This window comes from Marmota marmota, unplaced genomic scaffold (assembly GCF_001458135.2).
Source record: "Marmota marmota marmota unplaced genomic scaffold, marMar, whole genome shotgun sequence".
In the NCBI taxonomy this organism is placed as follows: domain Eukaryota; kingdom Metazoa; phylum Chordata; class Mammalia; order Rodentia; family Sciuridae; genus Marmota; species Marmota marmota.
In genome coordinates, this window is record NW_026000037.1 from 21,462,205 (window position 1) to 21,478,687 (window position 16,483).

General features: G+C 41.5%; 2 long non-coding RNA genes across 4 annotated transcripts; both read left to right on the forward strand.

Moving 5' to 3' along the window:
- The first annotated feature begins 485 nt into the window (after window positions 1-485).
- LOC125619452 lies at window positions 486-7,564 on the forward strand. The gene is made up of 4 exons (XR_007351013.1): window positions 486-646; window positions 1,098-1,173; window positions 4,118-4,302; window positions 7,289-7,564. It is a non-coding gene; the product is annotated as an uncharacterized LOC125619452 (long non-coding RNA).
- A 98-nt stretch (window positions 7,565-7,662) lies between these two features.
- LOC125619453 lies at window positions 7,663-14,922 on the forward strand. 3 transcript variants are annotated; one of them, XR_007351016.1, is made up of 4 exons: window positions 7,663-9,000; window positions 9,715-9,791; window positions 10,267-10,680; window positions 14,507-14,922. It is a non-coding gene; the product is annotated as an uncharacterized LOC125619453 (long non-coding RNA). The 3 variants fall into 3 exon arrangements; XR_007351014.1 differs by having other exon boundaries at window positions 10,267-10,359; XR_007351015.1 differs by lacking the exon at window positions 7,663-9,000 and adding an exon at window positions 9,013-9,609 and having other exon boundaries at window positions 10,267-10,359.
- The last annotated feature ends 1,561 nt before the right edge of the window (window positions 14,923-16,483 follow it).

The following is a 16,483-nucleotide window of genomic DNA, read 5'->3' on the forward strand; positions in this document are numbered from 1 at the left end:
AGCACTTGTTACACTGTTTCGGAACTGTGGCTAAATTATGAAGTGGGCCACTTCCTGGAACTGTTGTAGGGACAGATGAGTCAAGGCACCAAAGATATCAGGAAACAGTTTTATTTGGCTGCAGCCAGGTTCAGAGGGCACAGCTTTTGCTGTAATCAATCAATCCCCTGAACCCTGAGTTCAGGTAGTTTCAGAGTTTTATACCCAGCATGTAAGGGGAGGGGCTCAGAAGTTCAGTCTGCAAAAGTTCACATAAAAAGCAGCTTTTTATCTCACTGTTTTGGGCAAGTTAACCCTTCAAGGACAACATCTGAGAAGGAGGGAGCTTCTTCTCCCCTTTCTTTCCTCCCCCTGCCAGCTGCTACCATGGAGCCCAACTGGTAACTTCTCATCTTAAAAATGTGGACATCTCTGTGAAGTCCAGCTCAAGGCCAGAGGCCTTATTTGCACATTTCTACAAACTACTATACTGGGTACATGTTTGTGAAAAACCACTAAGGGGTGTCCAGCTCCTGGAGTGCTGATAACTTCTCAGCCAGTGGCCAAGTAAAATAGGGCGACACAAACATAGGAAGTTTATCTACATTGAACTCTTTTGCTGACAGTCCTAAAATCAGCCATGGAGAAGATTTCTGGAGAAGCCCAGGTAAGACTTTTCTGTGGAGAAAGGGGGTGTCACTTCAGAACAAATGGGATAAGGTAAGAAACATTACCGCACTGGTATTTATTAGTAAAACTCACAACTTATCTAGATTTGGGGTCTTGTTGGTGAGAAGTAGGGGAAAGATTTGATTATTCTTTCTATTTACTGAACGTTGGAGTATTAAAGGCTTTTTTATTTCTTCTTCCCTCCCTTGTTAACATTTTACAATTTTCAAAAATATGTCCATTTGGTCAGCATTCAATTCTATTAGCATAGTATCTTCTTGTAATTTCGCAGCATTATTTTTCTCCTGCTTAAAAGTCTTGCCCATCTGAAATTTATTTTGAGGTCAGGTGGATTGTAGTTCTAGTTTTATTTTATTTTATTTTATTTTTTCTGTGTGGCTACCCAATTGTCCCCGGATCACTTATTGAATAATACATCTTTTCCTCAGGGAAGCTGATTGATGTCAGAGAGAAAGCTGTGAGCAGCAGCTCCATTGTGCACGGGAAACATCAATGGAGTAAGAGGTGCTGAAACAGATAGGGAAGATATGAGCCCCCTTACCATTTCCTCCACTGAGAAGAAAGAACAAAAGAAGAAACAAATATCCAGATAAGCATGCCCAGACAGACCCCCTGCCATCCTGTCTCCTGATAGAGGGGACCCACAGGGAAACTAGTCACTTAGAATCAATCACGCAGCAGGGAGCTCAACAGAGGCAGACACTGTGGTACTTAGGATAGGAGGTTGTTAGAGCCACAGAGCCGGTACCCCTCTGTTTTCTTCCTCTATATTTTATTCAGCAATGTCACAATAAATGAGCAGACGATTTTCCCAAAGTCAGAAAGCATCTCAGAAAGCGTCTGTGACTTATTTTTCATGGACTTGGGGTTGCTGCTCTAATTGGGAAAATCCCCAAGGCTCCAGGTAGGATGGTGGTTGGTTTCAGCAGCATCATAGAAGTAATATGTAATATGGGAGGGGGAGGTGGTGATGGTAGTGGTGGGTCCCCCACAGGAGCATCAGTTATGTCTTCTTCTGGTCTGGGCAGAATGGAACACACATTGGAACCTACATGACGCAAATCCAAAACGTGAAGACCTGGAATGCACTTACAATATTCATAGTGAGGGATGGAAGAATGGAAGGGAAGAGATTTTTCACTCTCCAAAGGACTATCTCAACCCACCCCAGTATTTATTCCACTAGGAAGCATTTTAGTTAGGAAATCTATTCCCCTTAGTGTTCAAAGAAGGAAGGGGGAGGGGAGAAAATAAATCTTTAACAAAGGAATATTCTTCCCTATGAGAACTGGGCCACATAAGTTTCTTGACAACTCTTGGACGAATAACAGGTCAACACGGAATCCCAAGCACTGATTGGCTTAAACCTTGCTACCTGAACCAATCACAGCAGGGGAGTTGTGATTGGGACAGTTGTGATTGGATCACTCTTACAGAGTCCAGCCTGGGCGAGGACTAGAAAAAAGAAATGATGGAGCCCTGGGCTTCATCTTCAAACCTGGTAAATGATATGCTTTTTCAACTTTTCAGGTACCAAATGGCACTGTTTTCTGTTTCAACCTGTTCCTGGCCTTTTTGAGCAGGTCTCAGTCTCATCCTGAACTGACCATTAATTTCTGGTGGATATTTTTGAATCGGGGCTCCTGTAGACCCTTAAGGAAGTTAAGCCCCAGTCCTTCATCTCCCAGGGAGACTTCCCAACACCCACTCCCCAAAATTTTCACCATCAATTTATTTGATGATTATTTGATGATTAGAGAATGTTCAGCCAATTATTTCTTCCCATTCCTCGGTGCTTCTTCATGTTTTATTCAAAAAGGCAAAGTTAGGAGTGGAGTGGGAACAAGATTGAATTTTAAGTAGTAACCTATTTCTCCCTTCAGACTTGGTCCTCCTGACTCCTCCAACTTCCCCTCAGGGTTATCCAGTCCTTTTATGGATTTGGGGTTTCTGAAGTATACAGGATTAAAGGGAAGAGAAGGGGTTCAGAGGATATAGAATGGATGTATAAACATCAGGGAGAAGATGGAGTGCAGTTTTCTACCCCCTTAATTAACAGTCCTCTGCTGGGATTGAGATCAACAACAGTCAAAGAGACAATTTGTCCCATTTCCCAGCAGGGTCCCAGAGCAGTGTTCAAGCATCAAAGTGTTGTATTTAACATATAGCAAAGCAGGCCTGAAAGGATTCTAGAAACCACAACAAAGGAAGACTGGTCATTAGCCTGAGTGGAGTGACCACTAAAGACCAAATGAGACAAAATACAGCTCAATAGGGGCTATTGTGGGACATACAATGAGATGTTCTAACTTCCCCACTTACAACCGAAGAAAGTAAGTCCCAGCACAAGGTGAAAGGAGGAAGAATAATTTGGCTGCAATCATGTATTTACACTCACAGCAAAATAGAAATTTAAAAATTAAGTTACAGGAGGAATCTGAAATATCTTACCTTCCTGAGTCTGAAGAGCAACATAATCATTTACAAAATGGCTAATGCCTGGGACTACTTTTTACACTAGATGACTTAGCCAGCAAGGAGAGGTCAGTTCCCTGAGCCAAAAGAACTGTGTGAAAGCCCACCTGGACAGAAGCTCCTGTAATCTCACTAGGATCCTCTCTGGAGATCCTGTGGAGACCCCATTGGCCAAATTCTGCTGGAAGCAGAAAGAAAGATGGATGGATGACACAGTTCCTAAAAGTCAGCACCCTGGGTCTACAAGTATGGTGGAGAGGGGTGGATAATGCATCCGGGCTATAAAGGGACAATGTCCAGAATATCATGTGACAAGAGTCTCATTGAAATGAACAACTGGAAATATTGATTCTTGATCCAGTCTCCTCTCAGGGACTAGAGAAAGAGCTAAGCAGGGAGCAGGAGACTACTTTGTTAAAAAAGTCGACACCCAAAGGATCATTTGTACAATCATTTTTCCAAAGAGGAGAGAGAAAAAATGGAGTCAGGAAACTCACCAAACTTTTAGAGAATACAGAGCAAATTACATCAGAGGAGGGAGGCTAGCAACAGTAGCAGGTGAGCAAATGTATCCAGGAGCCAGATCTGAGACTGGCAGGAAGATACCTCCAAAAGATCAAAGTTTCCCATTAGGTTAACCTTTTTGTGATTAACTTTTTGTGTAAAGACAGATTTGGATAGATGCCAACCCTCTCCAGATCTTTCTATCTGTCAGAGTAACTCTAGCCATTTGAAATAACTGTTTTGTTGATATTTTCTGGGATATCTTAGGGTAAAACTGTGTGAGCAGATTGTATCAGAGTCAGAGAGCTACTGAAGGGAATATTGAGTTTAGCTGAATTGGTTTTGAGATGGGCTGCATTTGATTAGTTAATGCGATATTACCCAATTCCATTAAATGTTTATTTATTTCTAACCTGCAATTTTATTGTGGGAGTCAATCAGTTTTTCCATGTCTCAAATATTTTCTTAGGCTTTTGAAAGACTAAGCAAAGGATAGTGAAAGGAAATCCCTGAGCAACAGCTGTGTAGGTGGCCTGGAGCAACCTGTCCAGATGGAAGTTTGAGGGTAGAAAGCTCCAAGAGAGAAGATGCCAAGAACTGACAGAGTACCAAATTGCTGAACCATATTGAGAGAGACTTTTGGATTGCTCACAGGTATGGGAAGAATTAGTTACAGATATTTAGAAAGCTAATCAACGTTTAAAAGAACAGTCAATCATTAACTCCTAAAAATTTTATAATACAAGAAATAAAATAAAACTAGAGAATACACAGTAGTGAACAATGCTTGTAGAACTGTAGTATAAGCACTAAAGATTGATTTCACCAAAAAAATTATGATTTAACATTACTGAGGTAATGGGAGGTGGAATGTAGATGCAGGACTTGATATTTGAGTATTAAAAGCTCATCTTCCATACTAGCAAAGAAATATCTCTTTCAGGCATAAAATTAAATAGACAATGGGTTAAGCATGCTATTTTGTAAAATATGGTGGCTAAGATCAAAAGCTACTCGAGATTGAGTTTGCCAAGCACAGGCTAATATCTAACTTGTGAACGAGAGGGCACAGGAGGTATCTATATGTGGATTACTGAAACCTGACCATCTGGTAGAAGACACAAGTTGTGGAGGCCTAGATTCTAACAGGTTTTCCTTCAGCAGTTTCCTCCTTGGCTACTCTCCCAAAATATCCATTTCAAATCTTTTTCTTTATAGGACATTTGTCTTTTCACTAGATGTTTAAAAAGTCAAAGGGGAGATTTCAATGGAAACCACAGAATGGCATGTGCTTTCCTTGTATTTCCATTGGTTACCCCATCCTGTGAGAGTTAAGGGGACACAGACAGGAAGGGAGCCTGAACAGCAGGAAGCCTGAACAGTGGAACTCTGCCAACTTCAGGCTTTCAATGTCACCCAATGGGAGCTAAGATATACCCCAGATTGCCCTCAGGGTTTAGGTCTGAGGAGTGGTTTTTGCTGAGAGGAAGGCCTAGATCTGGGACCCTGTTGAGATATTGTTGAAAGGTGCTGCCTCCCTTGAGGTATTGCTCTAGGTAATGCAGGGATAGGAAGGCCCACAGGATTCTACAACTGGGACATCTCTGAAGGTCCTCTCAGCTTCAGAGCACTCCATGTGACCAGGAGAAATCTCTGCTGGGACTGCATTCAGTTCGACGTTTCCCCTCTTGTACAGGGGGACAGACCTGATGTCCTTGACTTGTACTCTGTGATAACTGAATAATAAACCACCTTCATGCAGATAGCTCTTTCAAAGTCTGTCTCTAGGGAAGCCAACCAAAGCAGGCACCTTCAAGTCAACCCTATCTCAGACATAGAAACTATGGTGCTAACGGAAATAACCAGTCCCCCCCCCCAAAAAAATCAAAGGCCAAATGTTCTCTCTGATATGCAGAGATTAACACACAATCAGATGGGGAGGGAAGAATAGAAGTTCATTGGATTAGACAAAGGGGAATGAAGGGGAGGGCAGGAGGATGGGAATAGAAAAGAGAGTAGAATGAATCAGAACTTTGTTATGTGACATGACCAGTGTAACCGCACATCATGTACAACCACAGAATGGGAAGTTATACTTCATGTATAATATGTCAAAGTACACTCTACTGTCATGTATTTCTAAAAGAGCAACGACAAAAAAGTCATTGCCATCTCATTGCCAGCAGAAATGGGAATGGGCATGGAAGAGTACCTTAGTGGTCCTGGATGCTGAATCCTAGAGGTGTCGCACATCACTTCCATGGGTTGGAACTCAATCATTTGGCTACATTTAATGCCTGCAGAGGTGGGGAAGTGTGAGAAAAAGTGACCCCTAGATTTTGGTATTTAGTTGTCTCTACCAGTTGCATTCCAAGGCACACAGGTACACGCTATGTGCATGAACACACACAACACACACACACACACGCGTGCGCGCGCACACACATATACACACATGGGTGTCATGTTGTAACATAATAAAAAATATACGTTTGTTCTTCATCCCTGATCCTTACAATGGGGCTTCTCAAAACTTTGTGATTCTCTGAATGAAACAGGTGAGAGGAACATCATCTTCTGTTATTCATAATAAGTCCTTTTCAACCATACCTGAGTCTACATGAATGAGGCAACTCTTAGAGCATGGGACTGGTAACCAGAGGAACCAACCATATGATTAATGTGATTGGAGGGTGGGGACTTTTGGCCCAGGAGTAGGAAGGGGCTGGATATTGAGTTCAAGCCCATGACCAATGATTTAATCAATCATGCCTATGTAATCAAGCTTCCATAAAATTCTAAATGGTCCTGGAGTTTGGAGAGCTTGATGAACATAAGGAGGTAATAGAAGAGGGCACCCCAAGAGGGCACAGAGATTCCACCCACCATGCCTTGCCCTATAACTTTCCCATCAGACTTCTTCTTGAATTGTACCCTATTGATCTCTCCCATTCTTAAGTTGTATTCTTTGTAATAAACTGGTATACTCTGCAGAATAAATGAAATAATCAGCAGATTGAAGAGATAAACTAGGAAATAGAAAATATTGCAAACTTACATCTTATATCTGTACATCTAATATCCAAAATATATAAGGAACTCAATAGCATGAAAACAATTTAATTTATTTATTTGATTGGTTTGGTTTGGCCTGGTTTGGTACCAGGGATTGAACTCAGGGGCACTCAATCACTGAGCCACATCCCCAGCCCTATTTTGTATTTTATTTAGAGACAGGTTCTCACTGAGTTGCTTAGCGCCTCGCTTTTGCTGAGGCTGACTTTGAACTTGCGATCCTCCTGCCTTAGCCTCCCTAGCTGCTGGGATTACAGGCATGCGCCACCGCACCTGGTAAAAATCTCATTTAAAAATGGCCAAAGATCTGAACAGATATGTCATGGTTTAGATATGAGATGTCCCCTGAAAAACTCATGTGACAAGTCAGGAATGTTCAGAGGTGACACCATTGGATGAGAAGAGGGGTAAACCAATTAGTATATTAATCCATTTGATGGATTAATAGTTTAAATGAATTACTGGGTAGTAACTCTAGGGAGGTGGGGCATGGCTAGAGGAAGTAGGTCACTGGGAGTATGCCTTGGGGAATTATATCTTGTCACTTGTTCTCTCTCTCTCCAAGCTTTCCTCCACCATGCCCTTCTGCCATGAGTTCTTCCTCATCTCAGGCCCAGAGCAATGGATTCAGCCAACCATGGACTGGATCTCTGAAACTGTGAGCCCAAAATAAACTTTTCCTCCTGGTTGTTCCTGTCATATTCCTGTTTGGACCAGGGAATGAAAAGCTAATTAACACAGACATATCTCAAAAGAAGACATGTACATGGCCAACAAGTATGTGAAAAAAAAATGTTCAATATCATTAATTATCAGAAGAATGAAAATTAAAGCCACAATGAACTATAACCTCTTACTATTCTCTCTCCCTCTCTCTCTCTCTCTCTCTCTCTCTCTCTCTCTCACACACACACACACACACATGCACAGACACACACACACACAGATAACAAGTGATGCAGAGGAGAGGGAGAAAAGCAAACTCTCATGCATTGTTGATGGGATTGTAAATCAGTATAGCAATTATGGGAAATAGTATGGATATTCCTCAAAAAGTAATTACCATGTGATCCTGGAATCTCACTACTGGATATACATTCAAAGAAAAGAAAAGATATGTCAAGGAAACATCTGCCCTCCCATTTTCACAGCAATGGTACTCAGATTATGTTTCCAAGATAGGGAAACAACTAAATTTCTATGAAAGAATGGATGAGTAAAGAAAATGTGGTACATAAATACAGAATACTATTCAGTCTTTAAAAAGAAAAGTCACTTGCCACGCTATGATGAATGTATAAGACACAATACGAAATGAAACAAGCCAGGCACAGAAAGGTAAATACGGCATATTCTAACTTATGTGTGGAAACTACAAAGTCATAGAAACAAAGTGTAGAATGGAGGTTACCAGGACTGTGGAGGGGAAAATGGAAAGATGTTGACTAAAGGATACAAAATTTAAGTTAAAAAGGATAAAATAAAAATAAATAAATTTTATGAGATGCAAAATAAATAAATAAATAAATAAACAAACCGGTAATAGCAAGCAAAACACTTTCCTGAGTTCTGTTAACCATTATAGCAAATTGTCAAACACAAAGAAAAAGTCATGGAAATTCCCAAAGCCTAAACTTTCAACTGGCATCTGAATGGGGGGCGGGGCAATCTTGCAAGACTGAGCTTTGAAACTGTAGGCCCATGATAAGTCTGAGTGGAAAGGAATGGAATGGAGTGGAGTGGAGTGGAATGGAATGGAATGGAATGGAATGGAATGGAATGGAATGGAATGGAATGGAATGGAATTAAACTGATTTGAATGGAATCATTGGATTCCCAGATGGTGCCCAGAGAGCTGCAGAATTGGTCTCTGTATAGAAAAGAACTTAAACTCTTAGTTTCATAAATGTTGGGAGTAAAAAACAGATGAAATACATCTGAGGAATTTAGATGTGAGACACTCTGGCAGAAGGGCAGGGGTAAAGAGGGGAGTGATAAAAGAGACACACTGGCAGAGTGAAATGCCTGGCACCCACCCCAGGAACCACTTCTATGAAGGGCCCTTGTCTTTAGTTTATTCACTTTGGGCCAGTAATGCTTCCAACAAATTTCAAAAGAAAGTTGTTGTGCTTTTCTTGTTGTTGTTGTTGTTGTTGTTGTTGTTTTGTTGTTGTTTTTTTTTTGTTGTTGTTTTTTGAAGGAGCAAAATGAATCCTGAATACTATAGAAAAGATTGTTAACCATAAATTCCAATTCATCCTACAACCAAAGAGAAGGGTATGTCTCATATGTTAAAGGTTTGGTCCTTAATACAACAATATTAAGAGACAGGATTTGGGGGAAGTATTTGGATCCTGAGGGCTCTGACCTTGCTATGGATTAATGCATTGATAGGTTCATAATTTGATGGCATTATTGGGAGATGATAGAAACTATAGAAGACAGAGACTAATTGGAGGAAGTAGGTCACTAGGAATGTGTCATGGAAGGGTATATCTTGTCCATAGCCCCTTCTTTTCTCATTCATATTCCTTCTCTTTCCTTCTCCTGCCCTCCTCCCCTTCCTGGATGCTTTGAGGTAGAGCTTTCTTCTGCCAGAACCTTCCTCCATGATGTTCTGCCTCACCTCTGGCCCAAAGCAATGGAGTTGGCTGACCATGGACTGATACCTCTGAAAACTGTGAGCCAAAATAAGTCTTTCCTCCTCTTAGTTGCTTTTCTCAGGTATTTTGTTCCAGCCATGGAAAACTGGCTAGCACCCCTGGTCCCTTCTGAGCCCAGCTGGCAATCTAAGGCTGGACGTGTAAAGGAAGAAGGCTTTATCAGCAGCACCCAAGCCCTCAAAATGCATCCCTGCCAGGCCTCCTGGCCACCAGCTGCTGGAAAGTGAGCAAGAAAAAACAATGTTGCCAAGAGGGCACTTCAGTGTTCATGGAATTGGAGGACCAGGAAGTTTTACTGCATGGTAAGAGAATTTTTGTTTTTTTCTAGAACTAGCATAAGAGAATTAAACATCTTTCACAAACATGCTCCAATCCCTGAGGAATGGTCTACGTCAAGATGAGAAGGTGGGTAAATCTGGGGACCTCAAGCTTCCCTTTCCCCATCCAGTGGCTATGTATGTTTCCAGACACCTGTTGGTCCAAGGACTCCATCCCACTGAAGGGCAAGCCCTCTCTGCCTGCCCAACAAGGGCAGAGGACACACTTGAGGGTGACCCTGATGAAATGTCCTCACCCCTCTGAGGACTTAGTACATGTAGTGGGGAAGTAGTTTCAGAAGAAGAAACCTGGGACTCCTTCTACATCACCTTGGGATTCAGGGCCAGCACCATCCTGGGAGTAGTGCTAAAGAGAGTGTTTCTGTTCTCCTATTCACTTGGCTTCTGGCTTTGTGGCAGGGGCAGGGTGGGGTGGGGGCAGCTTTGCCCCCTACACTCCTTTACCTCTTTTCTCCTGCAGCAGGCTGAGACAGAAGGCACCTGGGTTGGCACCTGCCCTAGCCCTGACTCACTCCCCTCTTCACCCCTACCCTTCTACACAGCTCTTCCACCCCCACGGACCTCCCAGCTGTGAGCACTTTATCATCCTGGCGGGAATGGAGAGAGCTCATCCTTTTAACCACCAGCCACAATGGGTAATATTTCCTCTTTCTGCTAGCCTCTCCTAAGATTGTTTTCTGTTTTCTTACATTTCTTCTTCTCTCTTTCTGCTTTTTCCCTTTGCTCTTCGTCCCTCCTAAGCTATACTTACCTCCCTCTGATTCTGCCTCAAAGAAGGGAAGTGGGGATAAATCTTCTAGAAGTAAAAAGATGGGAAAGAAGCAGCAGCCCTTCCTCCACCTCCACCACCAAAGGACAAAACTAAAACCACCTTGCACACTTCGACTCTTTGGGGCAACTGCATGGCCTTTCTCTGTGTCTGACCATGTTATGCATTTGAGGAACTTGACCTTTTGGTGAGTGGTGCGCACTTGGGCCTGGAATGGGAAGCCACATTCATCTTTCTTTCCCACTGGACTCTGAAAGCCATTGGATATGAGCTCTGGCCTCAGCCAGGCCTGTCCTCAGGCGCCTTCTGCTGACTGATGTGACATTTCCCCACCTCCACGTATAGCTCAGCCCCTTTGGGGCAATGTTTATGATACACCATCCAACCTGTGAAGTTCCTATTTCTACATCTGCTGTAAAGTTGCTCCTGCCACTGGGGAGTAGTTACACTTTGAGCTGATGTGGAGAGAAAAGAACTGTCAAGTTGGAACACAAAGCCTGTGTTCCTCGGAGCTTGGACAGTCAGTCCTCAGAGCTCACATCCTCCTCCACGGGCCTGTCTTTGCTGCATGCAAGAGGCAGGCAAACTCAGGGCATCTATCTCTTTCCCCAAGTTTCCTGTAGGGGGATGAGAGGAACCGCAGGGCTTCTCCTGATCCAGTGGTGGAATGTGGCACTCCACAGCTATTTCTAATCATTCCCAAAGCCTGCTGCTGATGAGCTCTGGGCAAGGACTACAGGGAGACTGCTTAATTATCAATGCGTGACTAGACCAGGATAGCAAGCCCCGGCTTCCCACAGCCCAGAGGGAGGAAGGCAGCCTGGACTCCTCAGCCCAGCGGGAAGTGATCTGGAAGAGTTCAAAACCCCAGAGCATATTGTACAAAATGCCATTTTCCTTAGAAATTGAATTAGCATCTTTTTTTTTTTTTTTTTTTTTTTGTATCTTACTACTCTATGGACTTTACCTCCCTCCTCTCAACTTTCCTTCATCCAACACCAAACAGGTACACTTCTGATTAACTGTCAGGTTCATAAACATGCCAATCAAAAAGGACATCAAAGTCAACTTGAGGAAACTGAGAGAAAGAGGTAGATGCCCTAAGTTTGCCTATAAGAATAAGTTCTGGACCCACCAGGCAAAGGCGGGGAAAATTTGAGCATCCAAAAGGACAAAGTTTGTAATAGAGTAAAACAGCAAATATATAAAATTTTATGAGTTTAAAAATCCATAAGTAAATGTGGAGTACATGGGAACACTATTATTTGGCAATTTTTCTCTAAATCTAAACTATTCTTTTTTATGATTTTATTAGTGGGTTTGAGTTATACATAATAGTGGGGTTTGTTTTGACAATATCTTACATGCATAGAGTATAATTTGCCCCATTTCAATCTCCAGTAATTCCTCTTTCCCTCTCCTCCACCCTCCCGCTGTCCTCCTTCCTCTATTTACTGGTCTTCCTTTTATTTATCTATCATTTTTAATAGGTGCCTTCTAGATATAAATAAAGATGGAGTTCATGTGGTATATTCATACATGCACACAGCATGATCTGGCCAATTTCACGCTCCAGTTCCTCCCTTATCCTGTCCCTCCTATCTTCCTGTCTATCCCTTTTCTCTACTCTATTGACTTCTCTTTTATTTAAATAGAATCTGTTCTTAAATAGAAAGTCTAATAAAAAAAGAAAAGTCAGGCCCCAAAAGCCACATAATATGATCGTATTGATATGAAGTATACACAATAGGCAAATTCACACAGCTGTACAGGAGCGTAGTGGCCGCCCATGGCTGGGAGGTGTGGGGAATGGGAGGTGCCTGCTTAAAGGGTATTGGGCTTCCTTTTGGGGTGATGAGTAATTTCTGGACCTAAATAATGGTGATGGTTGCACAACATTTTTAAAAAATTTTTAAACTTGTTTTAATTAGTTATACATGACAGGAGAATGCATTTATGCACTTTAATATATCATACATAGATGGGATATAATTTCATTTTTCTGAGTGTACATGTTGCAATTTTGAATATACATAATGCCACTAAATCTTACACTTTAAAATAGTTAAAATGGTAAATTTTGTGTGATGTGTACTTACCACAATAAAAAAAAGAAAAAATTGAAGGCCTACATTGTAGCAAAATGTAAAAATATATATGAGAATGATAGTAAATATTCATCTTCAAGATAGTAGGAAGAAATGTAGTCAAAAGGAATAGCTCTGTTCACTAAACTATATTCATTCTTCACTTACTCATTCATATAGGTAAGAAATGTTTAATGAATGCCTGCTATATGCCAGTCACTATTCTAGGAAAGAGAATACATGAGTGGAAATAATATTAACCTTCTGTCCTCTCTATAAAATTACATGCATATGTACCTAAGCCAATATAAGTGTATGTCTACTGAATGTATACCTGAATGGCTGGAACCTGTATATCTGAGACTTCTCTTAAGGACACTGATGAGAGAATCCCATTTAGGAATTTGAACTTTGTGAGTTGATTTTTAATTTCCCTTTGTGGATGAGCAGTAGTTTCAGAATTTTCCTAAAGTGATACTGCTCATAAGTACTGGAGCTGGGTATATGAAGGCAGAGAATTTGATTTGTAATCATCATGTGACATGGTGGGAAGAGAAGTGTTGACAGCTGCTCTCTACCCTGCTCCCCCTCCCCAGGAATGTGAGGCACACTGTGGCTCCAAGAGACTTCCTGGTAAACACTGATGGAATTTCCTAGCAGAGATAAAAGGAAATCCTGAGCATAAGAATGTTTTTAGAAAGATATACCTGACCTAGTTTGCTTATTATAAATAAACCTGAGACTAAAATTATGAACTATGGCCCACTGAAGAATGAAATATGGTCTTGTAGGCTCTCAACTTGAATGAATAATGACATATAAACACTAAGCCCAAGATCTAAGTGATGTTCTTTGTACTAATTTGTATTACACATGTCATTAGATCTTGTCGGTTACTCTGAAATATGTCCCAGTGCAGAAAAGGGAACTTTTTCCAAAGTTATATTTGATGGCTTAGATCTTCTTGAAAAGACTTGTTGTTATGTCATGTTTGAGTCTACTGTTTCCTTGTATCCTTCCCCTAACACTTAGTCAATCTTAGTGTTTGCTAAAGATTTTTTAAATTCTGAGTTGATAATGATATTTACAAAAAAAAAATATCATTGATTCCCATAAGAGCTTGCTAGGAACCAACTTTTGTATTTCTAAAAAATAATAATAAAGGGCAAGAATCTAGTGTTTTTCTACCTTTCCTATACAAAATATATTTCAGGGTAACTAATATGTGACAAAGAATTTTTTTTAACTAAATAAACTTCAGCTAGTACATGCAAAAGGATTGAGAAAATTCTAAAGACACCATTTTACAATCCATAAGAAATAAGGCATGTAGGCAATGATTGTCCATGGATGCCAAAGTCAAGTTAAAAGGTAATGGAAGAGATGGCTCAGGCAGCTAATATAGCCTCCCAGATCTACCATAAGAAAAGGCAGAACAACCAAACACCATGCATCCCTGACATGATAGAATAGGAAGGACCCTGCCCCTCATCGCCACCCTACTAAAGAGAGCAAACTATAACCCAATTCAACTGCTGGGTTTGAGTGCATTTTGTAAGAAATGGGGATGCTAAAATGACATCCTAAAGAACACTAAATACAAGAACACTAATCCAAACCCCTAAGCACTGAAATTCTGTAGGACAAATGACTAATTTTCTAAAACAAAACAAAAAGGTGTTTTTAAGGTCTAGATATGAGGGGTCCCCCAAAAGCTCAAGGTGAGACAATGCAAGAAAGTTTAGAGATGAAATAATTGGGTTATGAGAGCCTTAACCTAATCAGTACATTAATCCCCTGATAGGGATTAACTGGATGGTAATTTAGGCAGGTAGGGTGTGGCTGAAGGAGGTGAGTTATGGAGGGGGGAGTGCCTTTGGGGTATATATTTGTCCTTGGTGACAGAAGTCTCTCTCTTCTTCCTAGTGACTGTGTCCTGAGTGGTTTCCTCCTCCACACCTTTCCATCTTCATGTTCTGTCTCACTCAGGCACAGTGAGTATGCCTCTGAAATACTGAGCAACAAACTTTTCCTCCTCTAAAATTGTGCTTGTCGGGTCTTTTTGTCACTGCAATAAAAAAGACACCTAAAACAGGCACAAAGAAGGAATCAGAGAGATTAAAAGAGACAAAGCAACCCAATGAAACAGGTGGCCCTTGTTTGGACTCTGATTCAAATTGATTAACTATGAAAAGATAATTTTGGAATAACCAAAGAAATCAGAACACATTCTAAAATTAAAAGCAATGATTTATTTTGATGTTTTGATATTTTGGTATTGTAGCTATGCTTAAAATTACACATACATATGGAAGTGGTTATTGCTGAAATAATATGACATGGAACCTACTAAAATAGCCAAGAAAGAAATGGATGAAAAGATTTGTTACGTGTAATGAGTACATGAGGATTACTAGTCTATATGTTTGAAATTTTTTCATAATGAAAGATTAAAATCGTTTTTAAAGTATAGAAATGGTAAACAATGGAATAACAAAATTATTCTTTGCATTTGAGGATACCCCAGTCACTCTCACTTCTCCTAGAAATACCCACTCTTAGGCCCTGAGCCCCACAATCAGTGCCAACCTCACAGATCATGGAGGTCACCCCCTAGGTGGCTCTCACCCAACAGGACATGGTGGGCCTCTCTTGAATTTCCTGTTGTGATCACTACTGGCACATACTCAAGAGTGTATTCAGAGTGATGAAATGGATCCAACAAGCAGCATGAGGGGATTGAATAGTTTGAAGTGAATCCGATAATGAGCTACTGTGGGGTGGCATGAATGATATCAGAAAAGTGTTGAGTGAGATGATATGGAATGGAGGTGTTAAATTTGGCCGCCTGGAAAAACCTGGGTGGAATGGGATAATTCAGATGGAATAATCTAGAATGGAGTGAAATGATAGTTTAGGGTATACTATGAAACTGGCACCGAAAAAAAAAATGGATTGGCAATAAATTAATAGACATCTTAGAAGATGTGACTACATGTAAGAGTAACTGACACAGAAGGGGTTATTAAGACAAAAAATATCATGGAACCCAAAACTACCTTATTCACTTAGATTCTAAGGAAACTCCCTGCAACTCCCTGGGCCTCAGTTTCCTCACTATTAAGTGCTACCACTGAGGTCTCTCCTGCAAAACTGTGGTGAGGATTAAATAAAATAAAAGTGTTAGCATATAACAAGCATTAATTAACTAATGCCCATCATCCTCACCATTGTCATCTCATCTTCTGTGGAGACCACCCATCAGTCCTGGAAGACACAGAGAGGGGTGTCTGGGTCTCTACAGGGATTAAGGAGATGAGAAATGGCGGCCTCTTGTCTCCAGATACAGCCACCCTGCAAGGCTGACTCGACATGGAGCAAATGAGGGGGTGGATGTGCTTCTGTGCTGGCTGGAGGTCCCCCTCCTGTGACACACAGCTCTCAGGAAGAGCAGCTCCAGCCCTTCCCACGGGTGCCTAATGAATGACAGTGAGAAAGAAAAAACAGAAGTGGTGCCCAATGGAGGACCATGGGACTCTCCACCACCTCAGGACCTTGTTACCTACAATCTCTACCCCACCTCACACCAGGCCTGCTTCTTCCTCTCTCCCTCAGGACAACCCTTTGGGGAGTGGAGAGAACCATGGCTGAGGTGGTCCTAAGAGTCGCTGGCTCTGTGGGGCCTGGGAGAGTGGATGCAGCTGGGGAGAAAGGGACTGAAATGAGCCAGGGCTGGGTAGAAATCTTGTCCTTGAAGGGGAAGGCCTGTTTTGACTCCCAGTCTGAGCATACTCTGCAGGGGAGATGTCTTTAGTTATTTACCGCCCTGGCTGCACTCTTCTCAGGGGAATGGGCTGTACCATGGGTGGGCCCTGAAGGCTGGAGGGCGGAGAACCTCCTGCT